This window comes from Rousettus aegyptiacus, unplaced genomic scaffold, assembly GCF_014176215.1.
Source record: "Rousettus aegyptiacus isolate mRouAeg1 unplaced genomic scaffold, mRouAeg1.p scaffold_m13_p_5, whole genome shotgun sequence".
NCBI lineage: Eukaryota > Metazoa > Chordata > Mammalia > Chiroptera > Pteropodidae > Rousettus > Rousettus aegyptiacus.
The window spans coordinates 28,773,455-28,799,917 of NW_023416308.1; the positions used below are offsets into that span (position 1 = coordinate 28,773,455).

A 26,463-nucleotide genomic window follows, 5' to 3' on the forward strand; every position below is an offset into this window, starting at 1 on the left:
CATATGAAACACATGAAAACTACAAACCAAAAAGCTATAATAGAGGTATACAAGAAATAAAGGGAAAGGTATCCAAACACAACACTTGCAGGAAGTCATCAACATCCAAGAAGAGAGAGCAAGAGAATAAGAAGGAAACAGACAATGAAAAAGCCATCAGAAAACAATAAGAAGCCAATAATCACATACCTATCAGTAATACTTTAATGTAAATGGATTGAATACTCCAATTGAAAGGCAAATGAATAAAGAAGTGGTACATATATACAGTGTAATAATACTCAGCCATAAAAAGAATTTGCAACCATTTGCAACAACACAGATGAACCTAGAGGGTATTACACTAAGGGAGATAAGTCAGAAAGACAAATATTATATGATTTCACTTACATGTGGAATTTAAAGAATAAAATTAAGAAATAAAATAGCAAACTTACAGACAGAGAACAAACTGATGGTTACCAGATGGGAAGAGGGTTAGGGGGCTGGGTGAAAAGGTGAAGGAATCAAGAAGTGTAAATTGGAGGAAGATCGGTCATGATAGTGTAGAAGGTAAATGCTTTGCATGCTTCCTCTTGGACCATGGCAAAATTATAAAGAAACTACAGAGCAATCATCACTGGGTGTTGTCCAAGGTCTGCCAGAAGAGAAGTCATACTACTGGAGACATACATAAGAGGCCACCTCGATGCTGGTAGGAGGGGCAGAGATGTCCAACAGTCTGGTCTCACAACCATGTGTGATGATTCAAAATCAGGAGGGGTCTTGGCTGCACACTGGGCTCCCCAGCCCAGGGTTCCAGTGCTGGGAAGAAAGTCTCCTCAACTCCTGGCTGTGAAAAACCAGCAGAGATTGTAGATAAGTGAGACAGAGGGCAGCTGAAGTCACAAATGTTCCTCTTAAAGGGCTCGTGCTTGGACTTACTTGCTGATGGACTCACTCACCCTGAGTTCCAGCATTGGGGCAGCTGCTTGAGGAGTGCCAGGGACTTATGAGAAGACATTAAGTTGTTGGTCTTCAGGGTGAGGGCTGGAGGGGTGGCTTTCTCCTGGACAGAAGTACTGGCAATATCCATTGTTCCTTAGTTGATCCCTCCCCGCTCCCAGAATGCAATGTAGGCATCCTCCATATCTAAGTCTCCGTCAACCGATTTAACACAGGTCGCTCCACCTGGGTGATTCCCTGAGACTCTGCCTCTCCCAACTTGTGTCCCAACAAAGCTGCTTCTAGTGGCTTATTTCATACAAATGGTCTGTGTTGGCTCATGTTGTGGACTTTCCTAAACTCTCTCAAAAGCTCACGAAATCCAAAAAAGCAGAGTCTGGCCTCAGCATAACCTGTGCCTCTTGCTGAGCAGCACCAAGTCCAGCTCTAGTGGCAGCCAGCCTCGGTTTCTGGCTTGGCCTCTTGAGCCACCTATAAGCGCAGCATAAGTGGCAGCAATTTGTGGATTGCTTACTGACTCTTACCAGGTGGCCCTGGAAATGTACAGGCTGCAGCTAAATTTGGCCTACAGCTGGGCTCCTCCTAGAAGGCCCTTGGGCCAGCATACCTGGTGGCCTGCTTTGACTGGCAATGGAGCTGGAGCACCAGCCAGAGCTGAATCTGAGAAGCACATGCCTGAAGAGAAGATTAGGCAGGTTTCAGAGTCCTGCTAAAGTGAATCCTGCTCTATAAGGTTAGCTCCTCACCAGCCAATCCTCATAACCAATCAGCCCAAGGATCAACCCCTTCCATTGAAGTACAAACTGGAACCAAGTCTCAACTACATCAGAAGGGAACACAAAAACCACAGAAAGGACACACATTGAGGATCTCATTCAGGTGATCAGAGAAGGTAGTGACATTGGGCCCCTGGTAGATAAAGCCATCCTAAGACTGGGAGGCTTAGGAACCCTACCTTATACATAGAAACAAATACAAGGAGGCACCAAAATGGGGAGACAAAGAAACAAGCTCCACAAGAAAGAACAGAACAAAGCTCCAGAAGAACTAAACAAAGCGGAGACAAGCAATCTACCAGATACATAGTTCAAAACACTGATTATAAGGATGCTCAAGAAACTTAGGGGGAGAGTAGATGACCTCAGGGAGAACATTAACAAAGAGATAGAAAGCATAAAAATTGAGATGGAAAACATAATGGGGGAATAATCAGAAATGAAGAATACAATGTCTGAGATGAAGAGTACATTAGAGGGAATCAACAGATAGGATAAAACAGAGGATAGGGTAGAGGAGGACACCCAATCAGAACAGCAACAAGAAAAAAAGAATCCAAAAAAAAAGAGAGAGAGAGAGAGAATAGCTTAAGGGGCCTCTGGGACAACAGGAAGTGCAACATTTGCATCATAGGGGTACCAGAAGAAGAAGAGAGAAAAGAATTGAAAAACTATTTCAAGAAATAATGACAGAAAACTTCCCTAACCCAGTGAAGGTAATAGACAAACAAGCCCAGGAAGCACAGAGTGTCAAGCAGGATGAATCCAAACAGGTCCATAGCAAGATACATCATAATTAAAATGCCAAAGGTTAAAGACAGAGAGAATCTTAAAAGCAGCAAGAGAAAAGTAATTACCTACAAGGCAGCTCCCAACACTGTCAGCTGATTTCTCAACAGAAACTTCGCAGGCCAGAAGGACTTTGTACAAAATATTCAAAATGATGAAAAGCCATGACCTATGACCAAGATTACTTCATCTAGAAAAGCTATTGTTAGAACTGAAGAACAGATAAAGAGCTTCCCAGACCAGATAAAGCTAAAGGAATTTATTACTACCAAGCTAGTATTACAGGAAATGTTGGAAAGAGTTTAAGAAGAAAAAAAATAGGTATCAAAAAATAATTGAATGAATGAATTAATAAGATACATGAATAAAGAATGGCAATAACTACATATCTATCAACAAATACTTCAAATGAAAAAGAATTCAGTGCTCCAATCAAAAGATAGGGTAGCTGAATGGACAAGAAAACAAAACCCTTACATATGCTACCTACAAAAGACTCACTTCAGATTAAAAGATACACACAGACTAAAAGTAATGGGGTGGAAGAAGACATTTCATGATGGACCTAAAGGGTACTGTGCTAAGTGGAGTAAGTCAGATAGAAAAAGACAAATGCCATATGATTTCACTTACATGTGGAATCTAAAAAACAAAATAAACAACAATAATAACAAAACAGAAACAAACTCACAGATACAAAGAATACTTCGAAGGTTACCAGATGAAAAGGGATTGGGGATAGGTGGAAAAGGGGGAAGGGATTAAGAAGTACAAAATGATAGTTACAAAATAGTCATGAAGATATAAAGTATAGCATAAGAAATATAGCCAACAATATTGCAATAACTATGTATGGTTTCAGACAGATACTAGTTTTATTGAAGTAATCGCTTCCTGAGTTATACAAATGTCTAATCACTATGTTGTACACGTGAAACTAAGATAATATCGTATGCCAACTGTAATTGAAAATTTGTAAAAAATCTTTTTAAAGAGGATCAACAAATAGACGAAGCCCATGTCAGTTATGATAATAGCCAGATGGGGTCTTCTCTATGTCCCATAAATAATAAAATCGAATCTTGAAGGATAACAGAATATAGGAACATAGAAATATTTTCATCTTCATCTTTTCTCAGTGTGGCTGAAGACCTAAAAGCTCACACTTTAATCAACAACAATAGAAAAATTACAAGTATTGGCAAAGATGTGGAAAAATTGGAATCACTGTGCATTGCTGCTGGGAATATAAAATGGTACAGCAGCTGTGGAAAATGGTACAGTGCAAATAAAGAAGAAACAAACAAAAAAAGAATAGAAAATGGTCTAGTGATTTCTGAAAGAATTATATATAGAATCACCACTTCTGGCTGGACATACACCCAAATAAGGATTCAAACAGGTATTTGCATATCCATGTTCACAACGGCATCATTCACAATAGCCAAGAGGTGGAAACAACCATATGTCCATCAATGGATGAATGGATAAACAAAATGGGGTGTATCTACACAATGAAACATTCATTATTCAGTCTTTAATAAAAAGGGGATTCTGATATATGCTACAACATGAATGAATCTTAAAGACATTATGCTGAATGAAACGAGGCAGACACAAAAGGACAATACTAGATGATTTTATTTAAATGAAGACCCTAAAGGAGTCAAACTCATAGAGACAGAAAGCACAACAGTGGTTGCCAGGGGCTGGGTGTGGGGGTGGAGGTATGGGGAGTTAGGGTTCAAGAGAGACAAAGTTTCATTTTGGGAAGTTGAGAAAGTTCTGGAGATGGATGATGGCAATGGTTACACAATCATGTCAATGTCTTTGATGCTGCTAAACTGTACACTTAAAAATGGTTAAAATAGTAAATTGTATGCTATATATATTTTACCATGATTAACAAGTAACTTGGAATGGCACATGCTTTATAAAGAGCTTAGATGTGTTCTAAATTTACCAAAGCAATGAGACTCTGTGGTTTTGTAGTCCCATTACTTCCATTTCTAGGGCATACATTAGCCATTGCTTTCCCACGCTCAAACTCAGTCATGTCCCTCTTTCATGTAAATAGAGATGGGATGGCGGACATGCTATTACCCAATGTTTCAAGTTATAATGGATATTCTGAGTGATACTCAGATGGTCTCAGTTAAAAAATCCACTAGCACAGAGGCTAATAGGCCAGGCTGAAAATGGGATGATGGTAGTTAATGTTAAAATAAAGGTGGCCCGGGCTTACCTTTTTTGTAGAATCATCAATGACATTTAACCTCTTCGCAAGAAGATGAAATGATTAAAGGTAACCCCCAAGAAATTCAAGGCTCTCCTTAACCAGGCCAAATAACCACAATGTTCCCCAACAAATAAAAAAAAGGCAGGAGGAGTATTCCTCAGATGAAGAAATACCAGTAACTGACAAGTTATAATGGAAACATGTCAATCAAAATATTCTTATGTTTCCATGAGTACCAGGCCCAGTCAGTTAGACTTCTAACTGACCAGAGATGCCTTAAAGGGCCAGAGGTCAGAGCGTGGAACACCTCTTGAAGAGCTGACAAGTCTTTTTAGCATAGAAATGTATTTTCTGAGGTCTTAGACAAAAAAGTCACTGTAATTCATGAGAGTCCTAAGTAGGAACACTGTCAAAAGGGCCACAGCCATTGTAAGGAAGACATGTCATGATGGGAGCCAAGATCAGGGCCATCAGAAATGTGCTTTTCTTAAGTGTCCTTGGACAGGGAGCCATGAGTCAATATTGACAGAAGTCCCCATGTGTGGCCATATTGTGTTTTAGTTGAAAAGGTCAATTCCCTTCTTCCCTCCTCTATTCTACCTTGAATATGGCTGCCTCCTGACTATGCTTGCAGTTGTAAATTTATACAGTTTTGGTATAAGACTCCTTTCTAGAAATTCACACACAAGAAGCATGAAGCAGAAATAGAAGTGGACAGAAAGGAGAAAGGGGTAGATGCGGAACAGTATATAGGGAGAAAGTGAGAAAACTTGTGGTTTTATTTTTTTATCTTTTACTCCTTTTGGTTTTATATTTTAGTTGTATTGTTGCAGGATTCTCGAACAGAGAGACAGGACACCGAGGCTATAAGCAGGAAGCAGCATTTATTGATTGATGCCCGCACCAGCTCAGCAGATTCTTATCAAAAAGCTGAGCCCCGATTGTAACATAACAGGCAGTTTTATACAGTCTTGTTATTTCTACACAGCTATAGATATAAGGAAGAACATTGATTGGTTGGCAAGCTATCAGAAAACTAATGTTAGCAGGAGAGTCCTTGGAAGGGAGCAGGGCAGGGAGGGCAGTCAGGAACAAACTGGTTCAAGCAGGAAATAGTCAGGCAGTGTCAGGCTGCCACAGTATAATTTACAAAGAGTAAACTGTCTAAATCTTAAGTGTGTAGCTCAAGGGATTTTTTACAGAAATCCCCCTGTGACCTCCACTTAGTTCAAGAAATAGAATATTCCTGTCTCCCAAAGGTTCTTTCATGCCTCTTGCTAATCACTAGATAAGAGTGCCTGATCCCTCACACCTCACCAAAACTGTGAGCTTTTGTTTCTTTTGCTCAACCTGTTTTTGAGAGTCATCTGTGTTTTTCTTTAATATATATTTTTTATTTTTCAATTACAGTTGGCATACATTATTATATTAGTTTCAGGTGTACAATATAGTGATTAGACATTTACATAACTTATGAAGTGATTGCCCCAATAATTTAGTACCCATCTGACACCATACATATTTATAACAATATTATTAACTGCATTTCTTAGGCTATACTTAAGATCCCTCATGACTGTTTTGTAACTACCAATCTAAACTTCTTAATCCTTTCTTCTTTTTCACCCATCCTTCTAACCCCCTCCCACCTGTCAACCATCATAATGTTCTCTGTCTTTGAGTTTGTTTCTGTTGTGTTAGTTTATTTTGTCCTTTAGGTTACACCTGTGAGTGAAATCATATGGCATTTGTCTTTCTCTGACTTACTCCAATCATCACAATACCCACTAGGTCCAACCATGTTGTTGCAGATGGCAAGATTTCTTTCTTTCTTTGTTTTTAATGGCTGAGTCATATTTCATTGTATAAATTCTTTGTTCATTCCTTCACTGAGGGACACCCAGGTATCATCCATATTTTGACTATTGTAAATAATGCTACAATAAACATATGGATTAAAATGTCTCTTCGAAGTAGTGTTTTGGGTTTCTTCAGATAAATACCCAGAAGTACAACTATCACCACCTCATTCATCCCTATAACTCTTCATCTGGTAAAAATAGAACTCTATACCCATTAAACAACAATTGTCCATTCCCCTCCTTACTCGAACCCCTGGCAACCACCATGACACTTTTTGTTGTTATGATTTTGACTACTTTAAGTATCCATATAAGTGGAATCATACAGTATTTGTCTTTTTGTGACTGGCTTATTTCACTTAGCATAATGTCCTCAAGATTCATCCATTTTGTAGAACGTGTCAGCATTTCCTTTCTTTTTAAGACTGAATAATATTCTACTGTACGTGGAATATTATTTCACATTTTGCTTATCCATTGATCACTGATGGACACTTGGGTTGCTTCTGCGTTTTAGCTATTATAAACAATTTTTCTATAAACATGGGTATACAGATAACTCTTCGAGGACCTCCTTTTATTTTTTGAAGTATATACCTGGAAGTGGAACTGCTGGATTATATGATAATTCTATTTTAATTTTTTGCAGAACTGTCATAGTGTTTTCTGCAGCAGCTGTACCATTTTACATTCCCACCAACAGTGCACAAGGGTTTCAGTTTCTCCAAATTCCCGCTAATACTTGTCGTTTTCTGGTGTTTTGTTTGTTTGGTTGGTTGGTTGGTTTTGTTAGTAGCCATCCTAATGGGTATAAGGTGATATCTCATAGTTTTCTATTTATATCCCAAATGATTAGTGATGTTGAGCATCTTTTCATGTGCTTATTGGTCATTCGAATATCTTCTTTGGAGAAATGTTTATTCAAGTGCTTTGTCTATTTTTTAATTGAGTTGCTTGTTTTTTGTCATCGTTGTTGAGTTTTAGAAGTTCTCTATATTTTCCGGATATTAATCCCTTTCAGGTATATGATCTACAAATATTTTATTTTATTCCATTCCGTGAGCTGCCTTTTTACTCTGTGGATAGTGTCTCTTTCTTTCTTTCTTTCTTTCTTTCTTCTTCTTTCTTTCTTGCTTTCTTGCTTTCTTGCTTTCTTGCTTTCTTGCTTTCTTGCTTTCTTGCTTTCTTGCTTTCTGCTTTCTTGCTTTCTTGCTTTCTTGCTTTCTTGCTTTCTTGCTTTCTGCTTTCTTGCTTTCTTTCTTGCTTCTTTCTTGCTTTCTTTCTTGCTTTCTTCTTGCTTTCTTTCTTTCCTTCTTTCCTTCTTTTCTTTCTCTCTTTCTTCTCCTCTTTTTTTTGTTTTCTTCTCTCTCTCTCTCTCTTTGGTGATGGAGATATTTGGGGAGCAAGAAATTTGGTTCATAGGTCCTGTTCCATCCAACTGTGGTGGTCATTGGGTAAACTATAATTAAATCTGTACACAGCCTCTCCCAGTAGTCACTCTGAACTGATTACTGATAATGTGTAAATTCTACTCCTGGAGGAAACTAGTATTTTGACTCAGTGTTCTCGGCCTCAAATTGAATAGCCTAGCCCTTTCTTTTTGTCAATGGGACAAAGATTTCTGTGGTTTATCCATGCTTTTACTGCCATGTGGAATGGTGGTAAGAAACCATGAGCTCTGGAGGCAGAGATAACTGATTTCAAGCTTTATTCCTGCACTGTTACTCAGTATTACATTGGATGCAGGCTAATTAATGTCTCTGAGTCTCAATCTCCTTATGTATAAAGTGGGAATATTAATACAACCTTCAAAATTTATTGTGAGGATGATTTAAAATAACGAACATGACATTATCAGCATCTATTTATTTATGTATAGCTATTTATTTATATACATACAAATAAATGTTCGTTGATGTATATTTCCTAATATACCTGATGTGCCAAATTAAGGCCTTTATCCTGACTGAAGAGATTTGAGACAAAAGTGAGAGAAATTATTAAATATTAACTTTTTTTTGGTAGTATCTTTTGATGCACAAAATGTTTTAATTGTTGTGAAGTCCAGTTTATCTGGTTTTTGTTATTCATGCCTTTGGTGTCATATCCAAGAAATCATTGCCAAATTCAGTATTGTGAAGATTTTGTCCAATGTTTTCTTCTAGGAGTTTTATAGTTTGGGTCTTACATTTAGGTCCTTGATCCATTCTGAGTTAATTTTTATATATGGGTTCAGTAAGGGTCAAACTTCATTCTTTTGCGTGGGGATAACTAGATTTCTCAGCACCACTTGTTGCAAGGCTGTCTGTTCCCCATTGAATGATCTTGACATCCTTGGCAAAATAATTTGACCAAATATATGAGGTTTATTACTGGGCTTTTTATTTTATGTCTTTGGTCTCCACGTCTGTCTTTATGCCAGTACCACAGTGTTTTGATTACTTTGTTGTCAGTTTTGAAATCAAGAAGTATGAGTCCTCCAGTTTTTTTTTTAAATTGTTTTGGCTATTTGGTGTCCCATGAGATTCCGTATGAATTTTAGAATGAGTTCTTCTATTTTGGCAAAAGAAAGTCATTGGGGTTTTGGTAGGGATTGCATTGAATCTGTAGGGTAGTATTAGAGTAGTATTGGCATTTTAACAATATTTAGTCTTCCAATCCATGAACCTGGGATGTGTTTCCATTTAGTATGCCTTTTTAGAATTTCTTTCAGCAGTGTTTCGTAGTTTTCATTGTAAAAGTCTTTCACCTCCTTGATTAAGTTAATTTTAAAGCATTTTTCTCTTTGTGATGCTATTATAAATGAAATTGTTTTTTGAAATTTTCCTTTTTAGGTTGTTCATTATTTGTTTATAGAAAAGCAACCAATTTTTGTGTGGTGACCTTATATCCTGCTACTTTGCTTAATTTATTTGTTTGTATGTTTGTTTTAATAGTTATTTTGTGGACACTTTAGGGTTTTCTACATAATGATATTATCGGCCAACAGATAATCTTGCTTCTTTCATTCCAATTTGGGTGCCTTTTATTTTTCTTACCTAATTGCCCTCACTAGAAGTTCCAGTACTATGTCAAATAGAAGTAGTGAAATCAGGAATCCTTGCCTTGTTCATGATCTTAGAAGAAAAATTTTCAGCCTTTCACCATTAAGTTTGTTATTTTCTGAGGGTTTTTCATGTATAACTTTTAATAGTATTTTGTTCCTTTATATTGCCAAATAGTATCCATTATGTGATATATCATTCATCATTTGCATTCATCAACTGATGGACATTGACTTTATTCCACCTTCTGACTATGATGAATAATTTTTCCATGAATATTCATGTATAGGTTTTTGAGTAGACATGTTTTTATTTCTCTTGGATGTATATCTAGGAGTGGAATTGTTGGGTCACATGATAACTCTATTTTAATTTTTCGAGGAACTTCCGAGTAGTTTTTCCAAAGTGGCTATACCATTTAAAATTTTACATTTCCACCAATAATGTACAATGTTTCCAAAATTCACATTCTTGCCAACACTTGTTACTATCTTTTTATTACAGACATCTTGCTGATTATGAAGTGTATCTCATTGGGGTTCTGTTATACTTTCCTTCTTTTTAAAGTTGAAAGTTTCTCATTGCTATCTGACTTCAAACTAAATTTAGACAGTGTAAAAACATCATTAGTACAACTGTTTCAAGATTTAAACTAATCTAAGGTAGAAACTGTCTGTTGACTCTGTTTTTTTTCCATGTCTATCTTTCCATACCTCTCTTAACTTCCTTTCAGATTGGCCCTGGGAAGAGAAGTGAATGAGTACTTAGAGGAATTTAATTTTATCTATAATAATTTTGTTTTTGTTTGAAGAAGAAAAGGAGGGAAAACATTTGAGTCATGTGTTAGAAAATATTAACATTTGTTTAAGTGGCAGTTACATGTGTAGGTATCATAACAAGTCATGTGCTGTTCTATATTCTAAATTTTTCAGAATTTTTTAACTAAAAAAAAGAGCAAAGGACATGATAGGCATTTTATCTTCCATAAAATACAAATGGCCAATAACAATGAAAAGATACTCAATCTCACTCATAAATTTAAGAATGCATATTAAAATATGAATAAATATTTTCACCTTCATTAAAAAAGATTTAGAATTTGGAGATAATATAGATAAAGATGGAGGAGATAGGCTCTCTCTTACATCATTAATACAACTATTTGGAGGAGCAATTAAGCAATAGCTATAAAAATTTCAAGTTACATGCTCTTCCATCTAGCAATTGCACTCTAAAAAATTATCTCTAGGTGGTCTCAACCAAGTCACAAAAAATGTATTAGGGTTTTCATTCCAACATGTGGTAGCAGAAAACTGGAAGCAACTCAAATACTCTTTATTAGGGAAATTTAGAGAGAGGTCTAAAATAAATTAATTAAAAATGCAAGTTATAACAGTATGCATCTAGTAAGATCATAATTCTTTTTAGATACGTGTGTGTGTGTGTGTGTGTGTGTGTGTGTGTGTGTGTGTGTGTAGCCTCTGAAGAGTAAGTCCTGAGAAATTAGAATGGCAACCTTTACTTTACTTTTCTGTAGTATTTCACTTTATTTCTATGAGTGTTATTCTTTAAATTTTTTTTATTAGTTTCAAGTATACTGTACATTGGTTAGACCTTTATAAGGTTTATAAAACTATCCCCCTAATATTTTTTATAAACTTTTAAAAAATGTAGTTAATTTAAATATATTCAGTTTTCAAGAGAACAGTTAGCAAATAAGATTTTTTTTTAAGGTAGGATTCTCCTGGGTTCTCAGTCTCTGCCCCTCTCACACTCCCACTCAGTAGGCTTATTCAGCTATCCCCATGCACTCACATTACACATCAATGATTCAACCCATTCTTCCTGCCATCTCCTATATCTCAGGTCAGAAAAATCCAGTAAATCTTGACAAACTTCTTTTTCCTCATCATTCACATCCCGGTGGTCACCGTGATAGATTCTACACACCCCCCCACAAAAGTCATATTCCTTTCTTCTCTTTCCTTCCTCAAGCATAACCTTTGTTATTCTCTAACCTATAATATTAAAGAGGATTATAACTGGTCCCTGAATCTCTCATCTCTCCTCCTTATAATGAATCATCAGTGTCACCAGAGGTACCTCAAAAGCTTTTTATTGTTGCCTACTACTGTGGTATAAAATTTCAATCCTCAAATATTTATTATTAGTAATATTTATTGAATGCCTGTAATATGCCTGGTACCATGTTTAACTCTTAGGATATAATTGCTGAGTAGATGCAGACTCAGTAATACTCTCCCGAGGTTTCTAGTCTATGGATACTTTACACAACAAGGTCCTATTCGCCCTACTTCATCTGTTCAGCCTCAGATCTCACCACTCTCCTCACCCTATGAGAGTCCTTGTTCTGTAGTAACACTACACTATTTACTGTTACAGATCCATCAATGTGTCTTAAAGTATGGTCTGTAGATATGAACACATGTCTGGGCTTGGAGGTGAGAAAGCTGAATTTTTAACATGTACCCCAAGTAATTCTCATTACTTAGATCATGCGTGCTTTCACATTAGCATACCATTGTTCATGCAGTTCCCTCTACTTCTCTCCATCTTCTCTCTCCTGTACCTAAAATCTTGTTTGCTTGACAAACTTCTTGGTCCTTCAAGACGTTGCTAAAATTCACCTCTTCTCTTTATCCTTTTTAGGCCATTCTTCTCTATACCTGTTGCCTTATCACTTAGAATTCTTTTGGCCTCAAGTTATAGAAACCACAACTCTTGACTGATTTAGACAGGAAGATGATTTATCATCTTACATAACAGAAAGTCCAGAGGTAGGGCAAGCATCAGAATTGATTGATATGGGAGTTTTCAATGTCATAAAAACCTAGATTCATTCCCTCTTTCCACTTTGCTGTCCATGGTAAAGCTTCATCCTCAGGCTGTTAGTAAATGACTGCAGCATTTCCTAGGATCGCAGTCAGTCATGGCACAGTCGGTGTTCAGAGGAGGGAATTTTTGTTAGCAAGAAGTGGATGTCTCACATCTCACAGCGCAGAACTTGATACCACACCCATTCCTAAGCTAGTCACCACCAAGGGAACTGGGATTCATCTGGTGTGGGATGGCTGCTGAGGGTTAACCACAATGACCACTGTGTTACCCAGTCTGAAATTTCTCTATTGTTCTCCATCTCCAATGCTGTCATCTTGTCCTTGCCCTCATGACCTTATATTCTATTGGCGGATAGAAGAACTCTAAAAAAGATAAAGTGGTGGGTTAATAAAATAGAAAGTGAAACACAGGTGGGTAGGGAGCCTTCTCTAGATAGAGTGGTCAGGAAAGGAGTCTCTTGATGAGGTGACATTAAAGCTGAGACCTCAGATGATGAGAAACCAGTCATGCAACAGTTAAAGTCCTCACTGCAGAAGAAACAGCAGGCAGAAAAGCGCTGAAGTGGTAATACCTTTGTGCGTTTATCATGTGTGAAATAAAAGCTCTATAAATACAAGTACCTTGCCTGCCTTGTTACTTCTGTATTCCCAAGTTCTGTCTGGCAACAGTAGAGAGATGGAAAGAATGTGTGTGATATAGTAGGTTCTCAGTAAATACTTGTTGAATTAATAAATCCCCTACAATAGAATAGATTGTCACCTCATAAAAGTTCCTATAGTACTTTATACTCTATGAAAATAGGATACTTTCACATTGTATTTGTGTACATATCTGCCTCCTTCTGCCAACAGCTCTTTGAGAACATACATGATTCATCTTTGTTTTCCCATTATTGACATATTACCTAATCTCACTATAAGCCCCCCATAAATTTATAGTTGAACACATATCCCAAGTATTAAAATAAACTTTTTGTAAAATATACTTATGTTTTTCAATTTTTTTTTCTATGTAGGAATCCACAGAAATCTAAAACTCCTAAGAAAAAAATTTCTTGGGGAAAATCAGAACTATATAGAAAAAAGTGCTTCCCATTGTCTCGTGGTTTAAACTCGTATCATAGACTTATGTACATACTTAAGCTGAGTTCTAATAGGAACGACAGTTGTGTTCATAAAAATGTTGCTTATCTGGAGACAACTTTTCTACCTGCCATCGAAACCAAATTATCTCCCTTTGAAATTCTCTCAGTGAAATAGAAATTTTACATCTAATAATAACTTTCTCCTCTTCTAAAAAATTACCTAAGCAGAGGAGAATTTTAAATATGGAAAAGCAAACAATTATAATAACAAATTAAAAGGTAGATGGGTTCTGCCTCTCAGAATTACTCTTGATTACATTTTAACATGGATTTTTTTCAGACATAGCACGTGGTGCCCAAATTATACTTAGGTTATATCTCTAACATGCTTCATAACTTAGACTGAATGTCTGTTAGAATTCCGTAGGTGATCCTAACACAATTGTGCTTATGACATACATATTTTTTCCACAATGAACACCATTATTGTTTTAGTATCTCTTAATAATACCAAAAATGATACTTGTAAATTAAATGATATTGTCTACTTAACAAAATTAATTATAAAGAGCATTAATAATTTGTTAAGTTTCAAAAAGAGTATGACAGTGTTACTGTGCCCCATCCCATTAATAAAAGAAGCTAGTCCTTTTAGAAAGCCTTCCATTGTCTGTGCCAGCAGACTAATATAAATCATCAATGGCATAAGACTGGTGAGTAAAACAGAGCAGCTATTGAGGGTATTACTCCATATAGTCACTGTACCAACACAGAGTTCTGTGTTAGAGGTTTATTAACATTCCTTTTCAATCTTAGTGAGCCACTTGCATGAATATGAGCTTACAGAACCCAGTTACTCCATTACCTATAAACAAAAATGGGATCATGTTTGGAATTATACAAGATTCAAATCTTGTCACACTGGCTATGTAACCTTAGGTGTGGTATTTAAATTCTCTGAACCTGGGTTTACTTACCTTAAAATGAACCTAACGACTCCTGCCTCGTGTGGACATTAGGACCATGAAGTGAAATAATGAATAATAGAGCATTTCTGTATACATACAGAATATAGAAAATCATCCATAGTTTGGCGGCTTGCCTTTCTCACTTAATCTGTCATGAATGTTTTCCATATTGATAGATCTGTATCTGCATTATGTTAATAGTACTTAAGGCTAATTTCTGGCTAGTCTTTAATATAAGTCACTCTTGAGCAGCCTCTGGCAGAGTGATTCTCTGGCACAGGCATTTCTTTAGGGCTGTGCAGTTTCCTATTGGCCTCATTCCTCACAACTGTAATGCTTTGATTGTACAGGTGTTAATGGTTTGAGGATACTGAGGACTCTCCATGATGCAGTTGTGTTCCTGACTGAGCAGCTATCAGGTGCCAAGCACTGTAGGAATTACAAATTCCGTTTCCCCAAACCAGAGACCAAAGAATGACTCCTGAACACTCATGGCTCAACCAGGGCAGAAGTCCACCTGAGGCAAGTGCCATCATGTTCTGGAAGCAGTTTTGGGTCCAATAATTTATTATCTAATGATATATTTTCTCATACGACCTTTTGAGATTTCCAGTGTTAATACTACCCTTCGCTGCATTTATTAAAGCATTTCTCTAAATATCTTGCAATCCTTTGGCTTCAGGAAGTCAGCATTTGACATATTTAACTTCTTGGCTTCTAAACATCAGCAGCCTCCTGAATACCACTCTGATGAGGGCGAGGAGGAGGTATAGCTGAAGTCAGCTCGGTGAGTCTTGAGTGGAGAGGGGACATGAGAAATACTATACTTTCCTCTACTCCAGCTCTACAAGGCACTGTAAAATTTTGCTGGGATTAGAATTTCATGGGTAACATTTAAGAAGACTTAAATATAGTTTGTGTTGAAACAGCAGTAGCTGGCTGGCAAAAAGAGAAAAACATGTGATATGGAGGAGAAATTCAAATAACTATTAGGTGTATACCTTTTTTTCTTTGACTATAGTATATTCTGTCAACTTTGGCTGTACTACCAGCATCATCATGGTCAAAAAGTGTCATACATATTAAAATTGGCCTAATTTTATAATGTACTTGTTATGCTTGGCATTGAACAAAGAGAATAGTGTAGTCAATTTTCCAGGAACCTTTCGATTGAAGACTCAAAACCCAATTATTTCCTGAAGAGAAATTAATAATGTGCTTTGTCTCTTTAGGAGGGCAACTAGTATGGATCTGCCAATGCCCATGCATTTCCAGCACTTAAAAAAGACTTCCAGGGAGGCAGTTGGTGTCTACAGGTCTGGTTAAAATTAGAGAATTATAGAAAAGTAATGATGTTTTCCAACATCAAAGTGTACCAAATCCTGGAGTGGCCTCCCTCATTCAGTAAGTGAGGTTTTATAGGTATTATTAATTAAAGCTGATGTCCTGGTATCCTGCAGCTCTTGTATCGAACAAAGAATTTAACATAATAGACATTACAATATTGCTACTTCCAGTGGGCTACAGAATGGAAGAATTTTTAAACTTTGTCCATTTTTTAGAACAATTAATGTACTCAAATTAGGTGGGTCCAGATTATTATTTTGTTCTTCCTTCAAGTGCCTATCCTTCTTGGGGAACTAACAGACCAGGAAATTTTATTCATTTATTCATGTATTTACACAATTAACCTTATTGCAAAATTTGTGATTGATCCCTTGTCTATCTTTATGTCCTAGGTCTCCCACCCATGGTCGAGGACTTTTTTATAAGAGAAACATTGATGTAAGTGTGATGGAATTGAGTGCACTGGCAATGTCATCTGTTCCATACAACAAACAAGTGAGAAAAGTATTATGACAGCAAGGTGAATCTCATAATTTCTCTCTCCCAGTTCTCTTGTTTTATTGTAGAAAGTGGTCATCAATTGTAAATATAATCCCTGGATCAAAAAATACATAGTGTATTTTATCAATTAGAAGACAGTTTTTTGTTTGTTTGTTTGTTTGTTTGTTTAACATTTAACAATGCTGAAATTCATAGTAGGCCCAGTAAAAGTTCATAATCCACTCTAAAGATTAGTACAAAAAGATATTCTTTGAAGGTTTTTTTTTTTTCCTGATTGGATCCTAGAATCAAAAGCACATAGCAACACAATTTTTAGGTTTCTCTTTCCTGCAGACACATTAAAAAACAAAACCAAACAAAACAAAAAATGAAAAACAAAAACAAAACACAGTAGTCTAGTGTCTATAATCTAAGAATTCATCATGGAAGTATTTTAAGAGATGGAAGAAATCTGGAAATTATACCAAAAGAAACTTTGTTAATCAGTGGTTGTAAGTCACATTAGAAAATGACTGGGAAATGTTCTCAAACCTCAGCTGTAATCAATAACAAGTTCTTCTCCATTCTCCTTCACATATAGGGCAAAGGTCTCTACATGTTTTGCATTATTGGCTCAGAGGTAATGGATACCTCCACACATGGAAACGTGGCATGCTTCATCAATCACTCATATGAGCCTAACTGCTATCCTGGGATCATCAATATTGATGAACAGAAGCACATTGTCATCTCTGTCATGTACAAGATCTACCCAGGGGAGGAATTCACTTATGCCTATAAATTGCTCATCTAAGACGCCAGCAACAAGCTACCCTGCAGCTGTGGTGTCAAGAAACACCAGAAGTTCCCAAACTAAAGCTGCTCTTCTCTCTCCGTGTTGGAGTACCAGGGCCCAGGGCCAACCAAAGCAATGCTGAAGGCCTTTGCCAGTAGCTAGGAGTTCCAGGATTGAGTGGGCACAGTTGTGGGGCCTCCATGATGGCTGAGCTCCCTCATGTCCCATATTCACATTATACATGTGGTCATAATGCTGGAGAGAGAGATGAGGTCTCAAAGAAAAGATCTGTGACTGGCTTTCTCCTGGGGCCCCTCTGATTATATGCCATTAAAAAGTGGGAAACGGGGTCCCTAGCAGACTTGCCTAGAAGGAGCCTATTGAGGGTTAGTTATATTGGGAGATTGGGCCTGAGCATCAGCTCAGAGAGAGGTTGCCATCCTCACCTTAGTCCTTTCCCAGGCACTATAAGCTAGAGGTCAGGCAAAGCCCCAAATATAGAGTTGTTGGATACTGACAGCTTGTTAGCCAGGCCCAGCCTGTAGCAATCTGTTAAACAAACCAACAGAGAAGGTCTGGTGGCTTTCCCTACTATCCTCTCAATTGAGAGTTCACTTGTGGTTGGGAGACAGGATTCTTACCATCTTTGGTGTCAAAGAGCTATCTTGGGGTTATGCCAATTAATTATCAAACATTGAGCCTGTGGGCTTTAAGTGGGAGTATTATCCCCCACTTATGAACTCTATCTCAGCCAATTACCTTTTTTGATAATAAGAATAGCTTCCCTTTCCTTCCTTCTCTTCACTCTACTTTCTTAATTTCCTGTTGTTCATCCCACTGCTTTTCCATCCTTTCTGGGTGGTAGGAGAAAGTGACTCCCTGCTCAAGGACATTTCCTATTGGGCATAAGTATGTGTCTACAAAAATGTTCCCTGAGTATGTAAGCATTCCCAGTGGGGAAGTAGCCAGAAGCCATTGGCCATAACTAGACAGAATTTGGAGAAGTTTTCATAAAGCTCCAACAAGCATTTTAAAGAAACATATGTAGCATAGAATGTTAGAAGAGGAAGATATTTAAATAGAATTTGAATCATACAACAACCAGAGTATCATAACCAGATGACCCCTGGCAGCATGCCTAAGACATAGTAACTTTATTTTCCCATTGTTAAGACATAAGACATACGACTTAATTTTTAAATGGTGAGTGCCCAGTTGAAGGCAAAACACTAATCAGACATCAAGGCCCAAAACTTAGGTAACAGACCACCTTGTATTAAGGGTACTCTGCCATCTACGCAAAATCCATGGATAAAGTAAATTAAATGACACTACTGTCCTGATTTCCCCTTAGATGTGGTCATAACAGCATCAAATGTTTCTTTGCTTTCTTCCCCCAAGACAATGTCCTGAGCCTGTTAAATTAAGTCATTAGATTTTGCTCTGTTTTGTTTATAGTCTACTATTTAATGTTTTATAAATATAAATATATTTTGTATATTTTTCTATGAGAAGCACTTCATAGGGAGAAGCACTTAACGACAAGGCTACTTTTTAAAATCACAGTATTATCCTAATGTAAAAGATTGGTTTTTAATAATTTTTTTTTTATTTTCATAGGATGAAGTTAGAGAAAATATTCAGCTGTACATACACAGTCTGTATTTTCCTCTCCAGCTTCCACCAGGAAGTGTGCTTTTTGTTTAATGTGTAGCTTATTAGTACCCTGTTGGCATTAGTGTTTTCTGGGTTTGTTCTTTGACAATAAATGGAAAAGGAAGGTCACCCAACTCCATTGGGTCACTCCCTTTCTTCCCATATTGAAGCTCCTCAAAAGGCTACAGTTGTATCTCAATAGCAGTTTCTTGTCTTCCCTACACTGCCTCTCCTTTCTGGCACTAGCTCAATGGAGATAGGTGATAATCTATTTTCCCTTCATCTTTTCTACTTCAGAGTTAGCAACTTAGTTGAGTGGTAACCTGATGTTTTCCATCATCTGCGTCATAGGTAACCCTGCTCCCTTTCCCTCTGCCCACCAAGTCCTCATACCAGCAAAAACCATGCATCCCCCATGCCCTCTTTTGGGGCAGCCCATTGAAACTGAAGCACAGTGTGACCCCTCACAAAGCAGATGTTTCTCTGTGTCTGTCTGCCACAAGGTTTCACAGCAGTGTAGTCCAGCAGAGGGCGGGGCACCCTTTTTCTTTTTCCACCACAAGAAATTTGTTTCTATGGAAGTCTAGCAAGGCAATCCGACTCGGTCCAGCGGTCTCTGCCCCAGGACTCGTGACTCTGCTGTGCCTTCCATTCTGGGCTCCCTGTTCTTCCATGACCTTAAGAACTTTGGTGGCTTTGCTAGAACATTGTCACTGTTTTCACTGTCATGCAGGGAGCCCAGGATGGCAGAGATTTCCTTGTCATCATGGGGAAGTGCCAGCAGGATACTGGGGAAAAGTACTCTACCCTGCCTCACCCCCCTTCCACCATTTGCCCATGAACAAGACACAGTGGCCCTATGGGTTTCACTGGTATCTGAATTCCTTTATTATTGCACTGTGTGAGGTTTATTCGTAAATCCTTATTTTTTTTTTAAGGAAAAAAAAAAACCCTTAAACTGTGTCTGTTACTGAATTGATTAGTGCTTTGATGGGTCTTGAATTCACTTTGAGAAAGACCCAATGGCTAGTCAAGGAGTGGGGGAAACTCAGCTAAATAGACCTAGTTACTACCCTGCTGGGCCATGTTGTACAGGGCCCCCTCCTCGTTCTCTTTCTACCAATCCCAAAACCTGAGGTGGAGGGAAGAATCCACATTTTTCCTTCTCTTGCCAGTTGCAGATGCTTTGCCTTGCCTTTCCACTCCCCAACTGTAACCACGGAAATGATAATCTCCTTACAACTCAGCCTCGAGTCCATTGCCAAGATTTACCATATCTCCCAGCAACTTGAGGAATGAGCCGTTTTCCTACAAGAGGGAAAGAAGGCAAAACAAAACAAATAACAACAACAACAACAAAAACTGCATCACGACCTCCAAAACACTTCTGAGTTTGTTTTGAAAGTAGCCTAAGGAATCCTCACACAAAAGTACAGACTAGGGAACTGTGGTGAGTCACTCCCGAGAATGCCCCGAGGGACACCCCAAGTCCCTACTGAATAACAGCTGCAAACCTGGTCAGTTCTCAGTGAGTGAGCCAGCTTCATTGTAGCTTCACTGCTAGAACCTGTTTGTGGCTGCATTTCTTGGTGGCCAGTGACAACTATACAACAGAATAGCTGCATGGTGCTGACGCTTTGGCTGGAACGCTGTCCCTTGGCTCCCTCTGTTACCATCACCCACTTCTAGCACAGTCCCTCCTGGTTTTTAGCCCAATAACAAGAATTAAGGGGGAAGCTCTAGCAGTTTTCAACCAGACTCCTTTGCCAGGATCCAGTCCACCACTCTGCTTGCCTCCATCAAACTCCCCAACCAATGCAGTGAGCACCATGCAGCTCCCTTGATTAAAATATAAATATACAACAAACCAAAAATATCTTTTGATGAAGGTATCTGTCTAAAGGATCGATGTTCAATCAAACATCTAAAAATACTAAAGCTCAAAACCTTGTCAGATGTTAACTTTTAAATTAGATTTAGGGGTTTTAAAAGTAGAATTCAAATTTTGTAGGGTTTTTGTTAGTTTGTTTCTGGGGTTTTTTTGTTTGTTTAGTTGATTTTTTTCCTTTTTTCTTTTCTTTTTTTTTTTTTAAAGGAAAAGCAGATCATTGCAAAGGGCTGGGTGTAATTTTGTTTTATTTCCTTCATTTTAAAGCAATAGAAGGTTATTAAGCAGATGGTTTTGTGCCAAATCATGAATATCGGTCAAGTCTCATTCTGAAAATTTGCAACATTTTTGTTTTGTTTTTCAAATATAATATATATATAGGAATATATATAGGAAATATAATAATATAGAAATGTCCCATGTAAAAAAAGCCTAGTTCAGTCCATGGCTTTTATGTTTCTTAACACTATAGATAAGGATTGAGTTATGGTTGCTAATAGTGGCAGGAAAATGTCAGTCTGGCACTCCTCTGATGCTCCCAAATAAGGAGAAACCCCACCCATGAAAGGATGGTAAAATAGTCCACTTATAGGATCAGAGAGATATACAGAAATGGTATCACCTGGATTTTTTTCTGCCCATGAATGTTGCCGGGCAGTACTTGTACTCCTTGTTTCTCTATTTTTGGTTATGAATGTTGGAGTTAACACCTGCATTTAGGAGAAAATTGTGTTCTGTGCTTTCCTGGTATCTTGTTCCAAGGTACTCTAGTTCTTTCAACTAAGGAAATTGATTTGCGGTGTTTCCTTTATTGAAATTTTGTCTCTTTAGTAAATACAGATAGTTGAATAATTGTTTCAAAAGCTCAACAGATGACAAGCTTCTTTTCTAGAAACAAGACATTTCTTGACAACTTTATCATGTATTACAGATCTTTTGGGTTTTTTTCCTTGTGTTCTTCCAAGCTTCTGGTTAGAGAAAAAGAAAAAAAGGAAAAATATGTGTCTAAAGTCCATCAGTGTTAACTCTCTGTGACGGGGATGAAAGAAAATAATAGTTCAAAAAATAATCATGCTGAAAGCTCTCTATGAAAGATTAAATGCAAAAAAAATGTGTACATAGTTGTAAAAAACTGAAGTTTTTAGGGAGAGAAAAAAGTGGCATAGATGATAGAGGCTGTTTCTTCCTCTGGTGACCAAATCAAAGTTGTGACGGAAACATGGAGCAACAGCAAGGAAAAATCACCTGGGATCTAGATGAATAAGCCATACAACTATGAAGAAATCCAAGAAATCCAAGAAAGCACCCTGCAGTGGCAGAAGGCAGGACGGGGCAAGGATACGGGGCTGCCTAGTACACAGCGGCAGAGGAAGACACCTCTTAAAGGGGGCCACATCCGAGACCGGATTTTTAGGGTGAGGGACCTGCTCACTCTGAGCACCAGTGCCCAATCGGCTACATGCAGGGGGCACCAGGGACTTACAGGGAGACATTGTCGAAGTGAGGGCCGAGGCTAGACATGCTCTGTACAGAAGTTCCAGAGGTATCCATTATTCCGTGTTGAGCCCTCCCCACTACTGGTACGCCAGACACAGCGCTGCCATAGCTCTGACATCATCAGACTGGATAACAGAAGTCACTCCACCCAGAAGATTCCCTGAAACCCTGCCTACTTCAACTCAGGCCCCACCCAAGCCACATCCAGGTATATCCTCAGCGAGTCAGGTTCTCCTTGCTGAGACTCACACTGGATGAGGCAGCTGGCCTCGGTTTCTGGTGTGGCCTTATGAGGCAAGTATAAGCACAGCATCTGTGAATTGCTTGCTGAATCTTAACACATGGCCCCAGAAGGGTAGAGGCTTGAGCTAAATTTGGCCTACAGCTGAACTCCTCTCAGGACTGTGCCACTGGACATCTACTTCACAAATCCACACTAATAAGAACGGGAGACTTAGGAGCTTTGCTTAGTACATAGAAACAGACACGGAAAGGTGGCCAATGGGAAGACAAAGAAGCAGAAACCATAACACAGAACAGAACAGAGATCCAGATATAATGGAGTCGAGTAATCTAACAGATGCAGAGTTCAAAATAATAGTTATAAAGATACTCAATGAACGTTTGAGAAGTGTAGAGAACTCCAACAAAGAGATAAAAATGGAAATGGAAATTATAAAAGGGAATCAGTCTGAAATGACGAACACTTTATCTGAGATGAGAAGTATATTAAATGGAATAAATAAAGGAATAAACAAAGTGAATAAGGAGAGGATCAAATGCCCTATCTAGAGAACAGGAAAGCCAATCAAGACAATGAGAATGGCAAGAAATTGATGCCAAAACTATAAAAATAATTTAAGGAGTATATGAGACATTATTAAGGCTCCAAATATTCATCTGATTGGCGTAACAGAGGAAAATCAAGATGTTGAACAGCTGTTTGAAGAAATAATGATGGAAAATTTCCCTAACTTGGTGAAGGAAATGGACATAAAACCTCAGGAAGCTCACAGAATTCCAAAAATCAGGGATCCAAAGAGGCCCACACCAAGGCGCATCATCATTAAAATACCAAAGGTTAAATACAAAGAAAGAACATTAAAAGCAGCAAGAGAAAAACAGTTACTTACAAGGGAACACCCATAAAACTTGGAGCTGATTTCTCAAAAGAAACTATGCAAGACAGAAGAGCTTGGCAAAAATATTCAACAGGATAAAGACCCAGGAAATACAACCAAGAACAATTTATCCGGCAAAGCTATCATTTAGAGTTGAAGGACAGATAAAATGCTTCCCGGGAAAAAATAAGCTAAAGGAATTTATCATCACTAAACCATATTACAGGAAATGCTGAAGGGATTTCTTTAAGAAAAAAACAAGTATCAAAAACAGGAATAAAGAATAGTAACAACTACATCCCTATCAATAAGTACCTTAAATGGAGAAGAAGCGCTCCAACTAAAAGATAGAGTGGCTGAAAGGATAAGAAAACAAGACCCCTATATATGAAAAGGAAGGGGATGGAAAAAGATATTGCTTTGATGGACCTAGAATGTATTTAAGTCAGACAAAGATAAACACTATATGATTTCACTTATATGTGGAAATTAAAGAATAAAAAGAACAAACTAATCAAAAACAGATTCACAAATATAGCAGACAATTAGGTGTCAGAGGGAAGGGGGATCTGGGGGTTAGAAGAATAAGATAAAGAAGTACAAATTAGTAGCTGATGGATGGTCACAGGGATGGGGAGCACGACATAGAGAATGCAATTAGCATTAATATATTGGCTAGGTGGAGGGTTAGGGGAAGGAGGGAGCGATTGGGGAGATCATTTTAGTAACTATATAGATGTCTAATTAAAGTACTGTATAATTGAAACTAATTAAAATTTGAAAAATATATTTAAAAATGGAATTTTTAAACATTTATTTCACATGCATTTTTAAGTGATAATTAATAAGCATGTCAAGTTCATTGCTGCACATGGTGGAGCTTTCTTTTGACTGGCTGGGGTGAGAAATGGGGATGAAGTATGGCCTATAATCCAATTACAAAGTACTTTCCACAGTCCTTTATTTTAAAGTGGAATCACTGAATCATTCCTCATTGCCTTCTTTCAGAGGCTACTCCATCCTGGCTGTCTTAACCATATTTTCTTCCCTTACTCATCAATGATGTGTTAGGACCTAATTAATTCTGAGTATGAAGATGGGGTCAAGAAGGCAAAGGAAGAGTTCCTTTATTGCCTTCACATCTCCCCCTCTTTCATCTGTGAGTGTTCAAGCAATGGCTTCTAGTGATTTTCTTCCAATCTATGAAGATAATAAAAGCATTTCAGGGAGAACCTGAACAGCACCCTCTCTTCATTCTACCTTAAAGCTGAAATTGACTTTTACTGTTTCTCATAGAACTGGAGTGGGGTGGGGAGGCAGTTCTGCCAAGCAGAGGTCACTAACCCCAAGACAAAGGGAGGTTGAGTTTACACTACAGCCGAAAGAATGGAACACTCCTCATGGGGGACAGTCCTCAAACAGAACCTCCCTCTAGATCAACTGGCTGTAAGGCTAAGCCTCCACCCCTTCTTTCTCCCTCTCTCAACCTGGGGACTCTAAATGATCAGGCAGTGTTACAAGCCATCTTCAACCCTGACACCCCATTTGGAGATGTTGTTGAGTTGGACCTGGGAAAGGAAGCTGAGAGGAAACAAAAAGACGAAAGCATTTGACCTTGGAGTACAGCTCTCCACACTGGCTGGTCTGCAGACCTCCCTGGGGTGACAGAGGCAGGTGGTCCTAGAAAGTCCCTTATTTGTTCCATGACCTTTGGGTAATGATTGAGATGGGAAGCTGAGAGGCTGGCTGATCCTTAGTGCAATGACAGGAGGTTGGCAAAGTCACACCAAGTTGAGAAAGTCAGAGTTTGCCTCAATTCTTCTGCCCTCACACTTCTGAACTTAACCACGTAATTCTCCCCATACTCCAGGCTTAACTGTGTTTCAGCAGGAGGAGGGCAATATTAAACTCTCACATCTTTGTCATACCAGAATTTATCACCCCACAGACAATGGAAGATAGAAACAGGGTAAGGCATAGCTCAGCTGAATGGTTCCAATCTAAGCAAGCATTCAATGTTACATACCATATGTGCCAAGCACTGAACTGATCCCTTCACAGTGAGTGTACTCCTTGGATTTTTCTATCGGTCACTAAGGGGGAATGGAGACTAATGTCCCCATCAGAAGTTTTTGGTGCCTTCTGTTTCTAAAAGAGTAAAGCCTAAGCCTTACTGAGACTTCAAGCTGAAAAGTTGAGCAATACATAAGAAGTGATTTTCATGACCTGGGAATGTCATGCAGTCTTTGTGTTCGAGACAGTGTAGCAGAACAAAATGAGGATAGGCTAAGGAACCAGAAAGACTTGAGTTCAAATCCAAACTGTGAAACTCATGGGCTGTGTGACCTTGACCAAGTCTTTTAGCTACAGGGTAAGAAGTTTGAGCTTTATTCACTTGACAATGGGGAACCAACTAAGATCCCTTTGGGACTCAAGCATTGCTAGCTCTCAGCCTTGGTGACCTCAGCTCCCTCTGCCCCAAATACTGCATCTGACAACTGCTGTGACCCACATCCCAGCCTAGTCAGTTCTGGCTCAGGTGCCAGGTTTCCAAAGCCTGAAGTGGTCTTTGATTTTTGATCCCGACCACATACATGTCCCCTCCACAGTCTCTCTAGTACAGCTGGAATTTTCCCTTGAGCATAGGTGGAGCAGTACAAGGCCCCAGAGTTGCAGGGGTGATAGCAACAGAGGCTGGTGACCTCAGCAGAGCCTTGGAGAGGTTTGGACAAGCCATCAACCTGCTGACTGAGAGGGCCTCAGCCTACAACAACCGAGCCCAGGCTCAGCGTCTCCAGGGAGATGTGACAGGTGAGGGGAGACACCCTGGAACCTCTGCAGAAGGGGCCCCGAAGTGCACAGACCAGAGACGAAGTGGCTGTGGGGCCGAGGTATGGGGGTGGGGAGTCAATAAACCCCTCTGGAATCTACCTTCTTATCTATATCTGATACATTATGGGCCCTGCTAACATCTTGGGACTGTTGTGAAAGTTGGAATACGTGCATTCTATTTATTTATCTAACAAACATTAATGAGAGTCTCCAGTATTGTAGCAGTTGGCCAGGTGTTTGAGGACACAAAGATAAAAAGTATACTACTTTATAGCAACTA

General features: G+C 38.4%; 1 pseudogene; it reads left to right on the top strand.

Annotated features, from left to right (window-relative positions):
* The window catches only part of LOC107500572, a 56,350-nt pseudogene that overhangs the window by 24,374 nt on the left and 5,513 nt on the right, over positions 1-26,463 (top strand).